The sequence below is a fragment of the Acanthochromis polyacanthus genome, chromosome 10, assembly GCF_021347895.1.
Source record: "Acanthochromis polyacanthus isolate Apoly-LR-REF ecotype Palm Island chromosome 10, KAUST_Apoly_ChrSc, whole genome shotgun sequence".
NCBI classification, from domain to species: Eukaryota; Metazoa; Chordata; class Actinopteri; family Pomacentridae; genus Acanthochromis; species Acanthochromis polyacanthus.
This window is the reverse complement of record NC_067122.1, coordinates 31409564-31420114: the sequence shown is the minus strand read 5'-3', so window position 1 is coordinate 31420114 and position 10551 is coordinate 31409564.

Sequence of the window (10551 nt, the reverse complement as noted above, 5' to 3'; positions counted from 1 at the left end):
AAACTCCAAGTTCCTCATTTCTAAGGGACTTCTGCCATTCTCACTTCTGTTTTCTTAAGGCCTGGACACACAAGCCTATGAGGCCTGTACGCACACACAGAGCCTAAACAAGGATTACTTCACACAGAATCACTTCTTAAATCATTCTTCTCAATCTGAACATAATAAATCATCTGAGTCATTACTTCAATCAAATCAACACTTCAAAAAATATATATGTATTTTAGCAAGCACAATCATATGGTTAACTTATAATGTTTCTTCTTAAGATCTTTATTTGTCTGCTTCAAAACCTTTGTTACCTTAGGGCCGTAATGAGCCTGAGTCCTCTCTGAGACCTCAACATCTGCATCTTACTTGACAACAAGGACGTAAACAAAGATGTGATTATTTCCATCCTTCGTACCTTCAAGCAACTCTGGCAGCTCTATGTACACTACAGGAGTCGTACCAACAAACGTACAGAATCTGTACAGATTCCATTCATGAACATTTACCGCGGCGGAGATCCGAAAAGGGAGATAGTACGCATGCGTGTAGACATGGCAGAGTTTTATCACAGCGCCACCCAGCTGCCTGGCATGCATATCAGATCGAATTCCACACACTATAGAGTCACCGTATATACGCAGATTTCCTTCAAAACCGCTCGTCTAAACGTGGAATGACAAGACGCCACTTTTGCGTTTTCTGTTAAGATGGTCCTCGTATAAACGTAGCCTTCATCTTGCTTTTCTGGGGCGGTCCTCATGTGAACCAGTTTCGTCGTAGCGCTTGATGTGAAAAAACCATGAACCATGTCGGACTCCGTAGTTTTCTCTGGACCCTTGCCTGATCTGACCAGCGATGACATGTTTAGCCGCATGTCGTCGTTTCGCCGCTGGTTGTCTATGTGGTGTCCATCAAACGACGTGGGCTTTATTGATAATTGGAGCTCTTTTTGGGGAAAACCTGGTCTGATTAGGAGAGACGGCATCCATCCCACTTTGGCTGGTGCAGCTCTCATTTCTAGGAATATGGCTGATTTTATTAGTACTCCTAAAGCATGACAACCCAGAGTTAAGACCAGGATGCAGAGTTGTAGTCTTACACACCTCTCTGCAGTTTCCTCACAGCTGTCACCCTCCAGTAATTCAGTTAACTTTATTGAGACTGTGTCTGTCCCCCGACCACCAAATTCAATAAATTAAACAAATCAAAAATATACAAAAGAAATAGTAACCACAAAAATGTAATAAAAATTAATACCACTATTTCAACAGAGCAAAGAAACAGGACAATTACATGTGGTCTGTTAATATTAGATCTCTCTGGTCTAAATCTCTGCTAGTAAATGAGTTGATAACTGATCACCAGATTGATTTGTTCTGTTTGACTGAAACCTGGTTGCAGCAGGAAGAATTGTTAGCCTAAACGAATCAACTCCCCCTAGTCATATTAACTGTCATATTCCTGGAATCACAGGCCGAGGAGGAGGAGTAGCAGCAATCTACCATTCTAGTTTAAAACTGAACCAGAGGCCTAAACCTGATTACAGCTCATTTGAAAATCTCACTCTTAGTCTCTCTCATCCAGATTTGAAAGCTCAGAACCAGTTTTATTGTTGTTATATATCGTCCTCCTGCTCCTTATTCTGAGTTTTTATCTCAATTCTCAGACTTTTTATCTGAATTAGTGCTCAGTTCAGACAAAGTTATTATTGTGGGTGACTTTAACATTCATGTTGACGTAGACAGCGACAGCCTTACAACAGCTTTTAATTCATTATTAGACTCAATTGGGTTTTTCTCAACATGTAAATAAACCAACTCATAGTTTTAATCACACTCTTGACCTTGTCCTGACTTATGGCATAGAAATTGAAGAGTTAACAGTATTTCCCCAGAACCCTCTTCTTTCTGACCATTTATGATAACATTTCAATTTAAAGTAAAGGATTGTTTAGCAGCTGAGAACAAAATATCATTACAAGTAGGTGTTTGTCTGACAATTCAGTATCTAAATTTAAGGAAATAATACCTCACTGTTTACTTCAGCAACATTTACTGATAAATCAGAAGGCAATTATTAATTATTTTACCCCCACAGAAGTGGATTATTATGTTAATAATGCTTCAGCCTCACTGCGTACAACTCTTGATAGTGTTGCCCCTGTTAAAAAAGAAAGTTCTATTCTCAGAGAAGACTTGCTCCTTGTATAATCCAGCTGCGGACTTTAAAGCAGGCATCCCGAAAGCTGGAAAGAAAGTGGTATTCCACTAATTCAGAGGTAGTGTATGTGGCTTGGAAAAATAGTCTAGTAATCTATAAAAAAGCTCTTCGTAATGCCAGGACAACTTATTATTCAATCTTTAATAGAGGAGAACAAGAACAACCCTAGGTTTCTCTTTAGCACTGTAGCCAGGCTGACAAAGAGTCAGAGCTCTGTTGAACCTTGTATTCCTTTAGCTTTAACCAGTAACGACTTCATGAGCTTCTTTACACATAAAATAGTTCTGATTAGAGATAAAATTAATCTGACCCTTCCTACAAATGTCACAGATGCTTTTGAATTGGCTGTTAGACCTGATGAATCTTTAGAATTCTTCACTCCTATATGTCTCTCTGAACTCATTTCAACAGTTTCTACATCCAAACCATCAACATGTCTTTTAGATCCTATCCCAACTAGACTCTTCAAGGAGATTTTACCTTTAATTAATTCTCAATGTTAGATCTGATTAATCTCTCTCTAGTAACAGGCTATGTACCACAGGCTTTTAGGTTGCTGTCATCAAACCTTTGCTTAAAAGCCCACTTTAGATCCAGATGTGTTAGCTAACTATAGACAGATATCCAACCTACCATTTCTCTCTAAAATTCTGGAAAGAACAGTTGCAATCAATTATGTGAACACTTACAAAGGAATAATTTGAAATGTTTCAGTCAGGCTTTAGAGTGCATCATAGCACAGAAACAGCTCTAGTGAAAGTTACTAATGACCTTCTCATAGCATCAGATAATGGACTAGTCTCTATACTTGTTTTGTTAGATCTTAGTGCAGCGTTTGACACAATCGACCACAACATTTTATTACAGCGTCTAGAACATTCAATTGGCATTAAAGGGACAGCACTGGACTGGTTTAAATCCTACTTATGCAGATAGGTTCCAGTTTGTGCATGTCAACAATAACTCTTCTGAGCATACTAAAGTTAATCATGGAGTTCCTCAGGGTTCTGTCTTAGGACCGATACTTTTCACATTATACATGCTTCCTTTAGGCAATATTATTAGGAAGCATTGTATTAACTTCCATTGTTATGCAGATGACACCACAATTGTATTTATCTATGAAGCCAGATGAAACTGATCAGTTAGCTAGACTGCAAGATTGTCTTAAGGACATTAAAACCTGGATGACTTTTAACTTCCTACTGCTAAATTCAGAGAAAACTGAAGTCATTGTATTTGGCCCCAAACATCTTAGAAACTCGCTTTCAAAGCAAATAGTTACTCTGGATGGCATCACATTGGCCTCCAGTACTACTGTGAGGAATCTTGGAGTTATTTTTGACCAGGACATGTCCTTTAACTCACACATAAAGCAAGTCTGTAGGACTTCCTTTTTTCACCTGCGTAATATTGTAAAAATCAGGAACATTCTGTCTCAGAGTGATGCAGAAAATTAGTTCATGCTTTTGTTACTTCCAGGCTTGACTATTGCAATTCCTTATTATCGGGTTGTCCAAATAGCTCTCTCAAACATCTACAGTTGATCCAAAACGCTGCTGCGAGAGTACTGACAGGAGTTAGCAAAAGAGATCATATTTCCCCTATACTTGCTTCTCTTCACTGGCTTCCTGTTAAATCCAGAATAGAATTTAAAATCCTTCTTCTGACATATAAAGCTCTTAATAACCAATCTCCATCATATCTTAAAGATCTGATAGTACCTTATTATCCTAGTAGAACTCTTCGCTCTCAAGCTGCAGGCTTACTTGTTGTTCCTAGAATTTCTAAAAGTAGAACGGGAGGCAGAGCCTTCAGTTATCAGCTCCTCTCCAGTGGAACCTGCTCCCAGTTTGGGTTCTGGAGGCAGACACCCTCTCTATTTTTAAGACCAGGCTTAAAACGTTCCTTTTTGACAAATCTTATAGTTGGGGCTGACTGGGTGACCCACAGGGGTTCGGCTTGTGTCTTCATTGCACAGCTGACTCCCTCTTGGACGTCCCTTCGTTCTGCCTCTAGTCATGCTGCTATAGGCCTATAGGCTGCTGGGGGACTTCTCTTGACGCACTGAGCCCTTCTCTATCTACCTTTACATTTAATATGTATACCGTTATTGCAGTACATTCACTCTGTTTCCCCCTGTGCTATTTCTCCGAGTGTCCCTGGTCCCAGAGCTGGATGCTTCAGATCTGTGGTTGATGTTCCACCAGCTGGTCCAGTCTCCATCATGTCCACTGTGGGATGCTGCTGCTGACCTTCCTCCAGCCCTCTGCTTCCAGCTCCCCTTTTCCACCAGTCAACTCTGCATTGCCTTCACTATACTGTTATGCTAACTTACATACTGTTTGAATTTTACTGCTAGCTATATATGGAGTATGTTTAATGTCAGAGCCGTACATCATCAGAGTAAACTATGAGTCAGTTTTCAATGTTAGCTTATACTTTGTTTGTGTCACATATCCTGTCATACATGTATCCAAATGTGTGTTGTGTTTTCCTTGCTTTCCCACCCCTCCCTCTTCTCCCATCCCTCCCCCTTGCCCTCCTCTGTCCCTCTCAACCCCCCTGGCCAGCAGGCAGATGGGTCCCCCCTATATAGAGCCGGGTTCTGCTCCAGGTTTCTTCCCTGTTCAAAGGGTGTTTTCCTGCCACTGTCGCCTTTGGGCTTGCTCTGGGGGTCAGGCATATGGGTTCTGTAAAGCGTCTTGAGACGATTTGACTGTAATTGACGGTATATAAATAAAATTGAATTGAATTGAACTGAATTGATGGTCTTTGTGACTGAACTTGAGGATACATTCAATGTTGTTGCAATTTTCTGGACTGACTGACCTTCGGTTCTTAAAGTAATGATGGACTGTTGTTTCTCCTTCCTTAGCTTTGGTTGACCATAGGCCTTTAAAAGTGTTATATAAATAAATCTGACATTGACATTTGCTGATTAGTTCTTGCCATAAAATGGATTCTGACAGTTGTCAAACAGGACTGTCAAATGTGGACCAATCTGACTTCTGCACAACACAACTGATGGTTCCAACCCCATTAAGAAGGCAAACCTTGACAAGGCACACCTGTGAAGTGAAAACCATTTCAGGTGGGTACCTCATGAAGCACACCGAGAGAAGGCCAAGGTTTGGCAAAGCTGTCATCAAAGCAAAGGGTAGCTCCTTTTTTACATCTTTACCTTTATTGGGTACACTTGTTCACTTGCCTGTTAGTCAATAGCTAATCAGCCAATCACACAGCCACAAAAAGCACTTTAAATTACAATGTTCTTTTTAATATTGTTTTGTTTTTTTGTGTGCAATTGCATGTCTTGCCTGGTTGTCCTTCTTAAGCTGCTTGTATGCCCTTTTTAATTGACCCTTGGGGACAAATAAAGGTTTTGAATTGAATTGAATAACTCAGTGCATTTAGGCATGTAGACACTGAAGTTCAAACTGAGCATCAGAAAGGTCCAAAAAGAGAAAATATCCAATGAGCTGTAGTTGTGTGGACACAAAAGCCCTGATGTGAGAGTTCAAAGGAGATTGGGCAGACTGGTTGGAGACGATAGAAAGGCAACAGTAATTCAAACAAACACTCATTACAACCAAGGAATGTTGAATACCATTTGTGAACACACACCACATCCAACCTTGAAGAAGACAGGCCTCAGCAGTAGAAGATCACACTGGGTAACACTCCTGTCAGCTAAAAACAGGAAACTGAGGCTACAATTCACACAAATTGACCAAATTTGAACGATAGAAGCCTGGAAAAATGTTGCCTGATCTGATGAGTCTATATTTCAGCTGTGACATTCAGATGGTCAGAGTTTGGCGTAAACAATATGAAAACATGGATCCATCCTGTCTTGTATCAGCAATTCAGGCTAGTGGTGATGTAATGGTGTGGGGGACATTTTTGGATATATTAGGCAGCAAATGAACATTTTGTCCTCAAAGTTGATGTTAGAAGCACAAAAAGTGAACAAGTGTAATGGTTTGAGTGAGTCTGACAAGGACCAAGCTGTGATGTCTAGACGACTGGGTCAGAGCATCTCCAAAACTCCAGCTCTTGTGGGGTGTTCCTGGTCTGCAGTGGTCAGTATCTATCAAAGGTGGTCCAAGGAAGGAGCAGTAGTAAACCAGAGACAGGGTCATGGGTGGTCATGGCTCACTGATGCATGTAGGGAGCAAAGACTGGTCCATGTGGTCCGATCTAACAGATGAGCTACTGTAGCTCAGATTGCTGAAGAAGTTAAAGCTGGTCCTGATAGAAAGGTGTCAGAATACACAGTGCATCAGTTTGTTGGGTATGGGGCTGTATAGCTACAGACCAATCAGAGTGTCCATGCTGACCCCTGTGGACCACTGAAAGCATCAACAATAGGCATGTGAGCATCACAACTGGACCACAGAACAATGGAAGAATGTGTCCTGGTCTGATGAATCATGTTTTCTTTTATATCACATGGATGGCTGGGTGTGTCGTTTACCTGAGGAACACATGGCACCAGGGTGCATTATGGGAAGTAGCCAACCCAGCAGAGACAGTGTGATGCTCTGGACAATGTTCTGCTGGGAAACCTTGGGTCCTCCATCCATGTGGATGTTACTTTGACATGTACCTCCTACCTAAGCAGACCATGTGCATTCTTTAATAGAAACAGTATTTCCTGGTGGCTGGTGCTTCTTTCAGCAGGATGTGTGTGCTACAAAGCAAAAATGGTTCAAAAACTCAAAACTCGTCCAAAACTCATCTGACTACTCAACGACTTACAACGACCATCGTTGAGTAGTCAGATGAGTTTTGGTATCGGTCGTTGGAATAACAGCCCTGGACACACCTCACAGAGGTTTAAAAGCTGAGGCAACACCAACCACCACCAGAACTGAAGAAGCCTCTTGGATGAGAGGTGAAACGTCTTCAAGGAACTTTCTTAAAGTCCAGTGGATTGATTTAAACTGCTCTGGATAACCATGAGCTGGATGAATGAGAACCTTTGTTGAATATTAAGCCTTCAGGGGCAGACTTCACCTTTACGTAAATTTGGCACCTGTCATTGCCTGACAGACTGTTACCTGTCCAGGTGAACCCTGCCTTCAGATAAGTGAGCTGGGATAGACTCCAGCCCCCGGCGACCCTACAGAGGATAAAACGGTGTACAGATAGTGGGACTGGAAATTACAGGGAAATAAAAGAGGAGTAGGAGAGCAATGGACTGTAGGCCTCTTTAACTATCATACAGTGGGTTCAAGGTCCTGTCTTATCTGGGAGGGTAAAGTTTGTCCTCTGTCACATGATTAAAGTCCACAGAGACGACGGACAAAGCAAAAGAGGACAGAGTCTGTGGCCTCACAGAGACAGAGTGGATAACACACATGCATTTAGTCGTGTGTTGTACTTCATAACAGTTTAAGGGTACTTTTCCATATCCATATGCCTCTCCTTTACATTTATCTGATAAATGACAACTGGCAAACACTTTGCAGATTTGCATACTGAGGCACGGAAAACATCTTGTCAGCAAAGTAAAGTATGATGAAGTCAACAAGCAGTATACTGTAGATGGTTTCTGCTTGTATTTGAGTATTTTCAGAGTATATTATCAAGGGGTTTATTCAATCCAGTGTTTGGGAGCTACAGTAAGGTCTGATGGATGCCTAATGACTGAGTTTGCATTTCCTTTTATGTCATTAAATCTGCACCTGTTAAGCTTTTCACACACTGGACCCAAGCAGTAGTGACAGAAAACATCAATCCATGCATCACCTATACATTATCATTCGGGTTTCAGGGGGGCTGGAGCCTATTCCAGCTTATTTTGAGTGAAGACGGGGATGCATTCACACCTACATGCAATTTAGAGTCATCAATTAACCTCAGCATGTCTTTGGACTGTGGGAGGAAGCTGGAGAACCTGGAAAAACAGAACATGCAAACTCCATGCACAAAGATCCCAGGAAACCGGGGTGACAAAAACAACTACAGTCAAATAATCATCTGAAGAACCTGAATTTCTGTTTAATGACGCAGTGCTTTCAAATAACCACCAGATGGAAGCACAGAGAAAGGAGTAAAAAAAAGCCCTGAGGAGCCCCGTGAGATTGTTGATGATTCCACAGTCAGCGCTGCTGGGCGAACAAATCAGAGGTAATATTAATAACACTGCAGAAGCATGAACAGTACTTGTATTTGGACAGCTCCAAATATGTGATCTGTGCTAAACTGTACAGTACCAGTCAACAATTTGGACACATCTGCTCATTCAAGGGTTTTTAAACCAAGTGTCCAAACCTCAAGCTTATTAAGATACACACAGCAAATGCACAGGAAAACAAGCAAGTCTATATATTTGTAAAGCTATAGCCAATAAATGTTTCCTACAATAACAGAGCAAGTTAAATTATAAACAGTTGCCAAACCAGCATGTAGCACCAAACTCCATCCCATCTGCTCTGAGCTCACAGAGACTGTCATTAGAGCGCATCAGATTTCAACATTTCAAACATATTTTTCTTTGTTTACCATCTCCTGTTCCTACATGTGTTCGTCGGTGTTGTAGTTTTTCAGTAGAAAGCAGTAAAAATAAAACACCTTGATTCAGGAAGTGTGCATGTAACCACTGGGAAACACGTAGCATTCACTGAGCAGTTTAACCACAAGCGTTCTACCTGTACCTCGGCCTCAGTGTTTTCAGTTTGGGGTCATCAGTGTTGTGACATCGTCTGGAGCACCCTGAGGGTCACAGATTACATCACATATTGATGAGGAGACCAAAGCAAACACACTATGAAAGCAGCTGGCTCATAAACAGAGAGGGGAAGTAAATATTTGGAAGAACAACGTGACGGTCTGACTTCCAGTGTGGATCCCTGACCTTCAGAAAAATCATGTGAGTTATGTATTACTGTAGTACCCAGTAAATGAAAGCTTGTATTAATCAGTGCAGAGCACCATTAAATGTGTCCTCTGCTTTAAACAGTGTGAGTACTGTAGCTCAGCATAAGGTGCTGCACTGGTCCTAGTACTGAGAGAAATGTTAAATGTTTTTGTTCCACTAAGTTAAATTTACATATGATGTCTCTGTTCAGATTTCATGCTTACAGAACGCTTTGATTTTTATAGAAGAATGTGAATTCTTAACAGCTGAGCTGTTGGACTGTTTGCAGTCTACAGGCCTCCTTTTGTGGCAGTGTTGCTATTTTTGACTTGACATCTTAATAAATTGTATAATTATTTAAAATGAAAAAAGTGCTATTTTGGCAAAAAAAACTAAAATTGTGATCAGCTGTGGAGCTTCTGTTTTAAGCCTGAATGACTTGGTGGCTGTTCTGCTATCAGTGTTTGTCTTGGTTTTTGGTCCCTTGTTATGATATAACCAGACTACCTTGAAAAAACTGTTTAGTTGGTCCAACTGATGAATAATTTACAGAGTCTCAGGCTCTGTCACTGATCATCTGTTTACATAATATCCTTGGAACATGGTTTGACTTCAGCTAACTGCAGAACATAAAGAACATGTGGGGAAGTGACGGAGTATTTCATCAGACTTTACTGCAAACAAAAGAAAACAGAGTAGTGAGGACGGGGGGTTTGGTTACTGTGTTCATTTTTCATTTTCCATTTCATTTCAGTTTCCTGGTGGATGGTTTAAAATGAGGAGCACAATAAAAGTAGCATACAAGATCATCAGTTGCTTTCTGCTCCATTTTTTCCACTGAACTGGGAAAAAATTTTTCTTTACTCTGCACCTTTTGCATTGAATATGTTGCAGAAAGACTGGAAACTAACCAAGTTCATCTCCTTGCATTAAAATCTAAACTGCACATTCTTGAGGCTGACTACACAACACATTGCTTGTAAATGTAGAAGCTGCCTGTTTGATCGGTGATCGATAGATGGACTCACAGCTGCTTTTATATGAGCTCAGGGACTCGATGTTTGGACGCATGTATGTGAGCTGTAATTGTTGCATGCTTCAGTTCTTTAACTCCTGTTGTGAGTTTTTATGGATTTTTAAAGAACATTTCCAGTAAACTTTACAAAATGATCAGATTTTTGATAGTTTTAAACTTTGACTGAACTGGAAATAGATTGTAAAGTGATTGGACAAACTTTATCTTTTCCTCTCAGACAAACATTTTCAGGTTCAGTCTTTTCCACGTGGGTTTGAGTTGTTGTATTACCTTCATAAATTAGGTTTATCCAAATTAAGTTCACCAGTAGTATCAGTGTTTAAGCTGGATGCATTGAACTTATATCTATCTATCTATCTCTCTCTCTCTATGTATATATATATATATATATATATATATATATATATATATATATATATATATATATATATATATG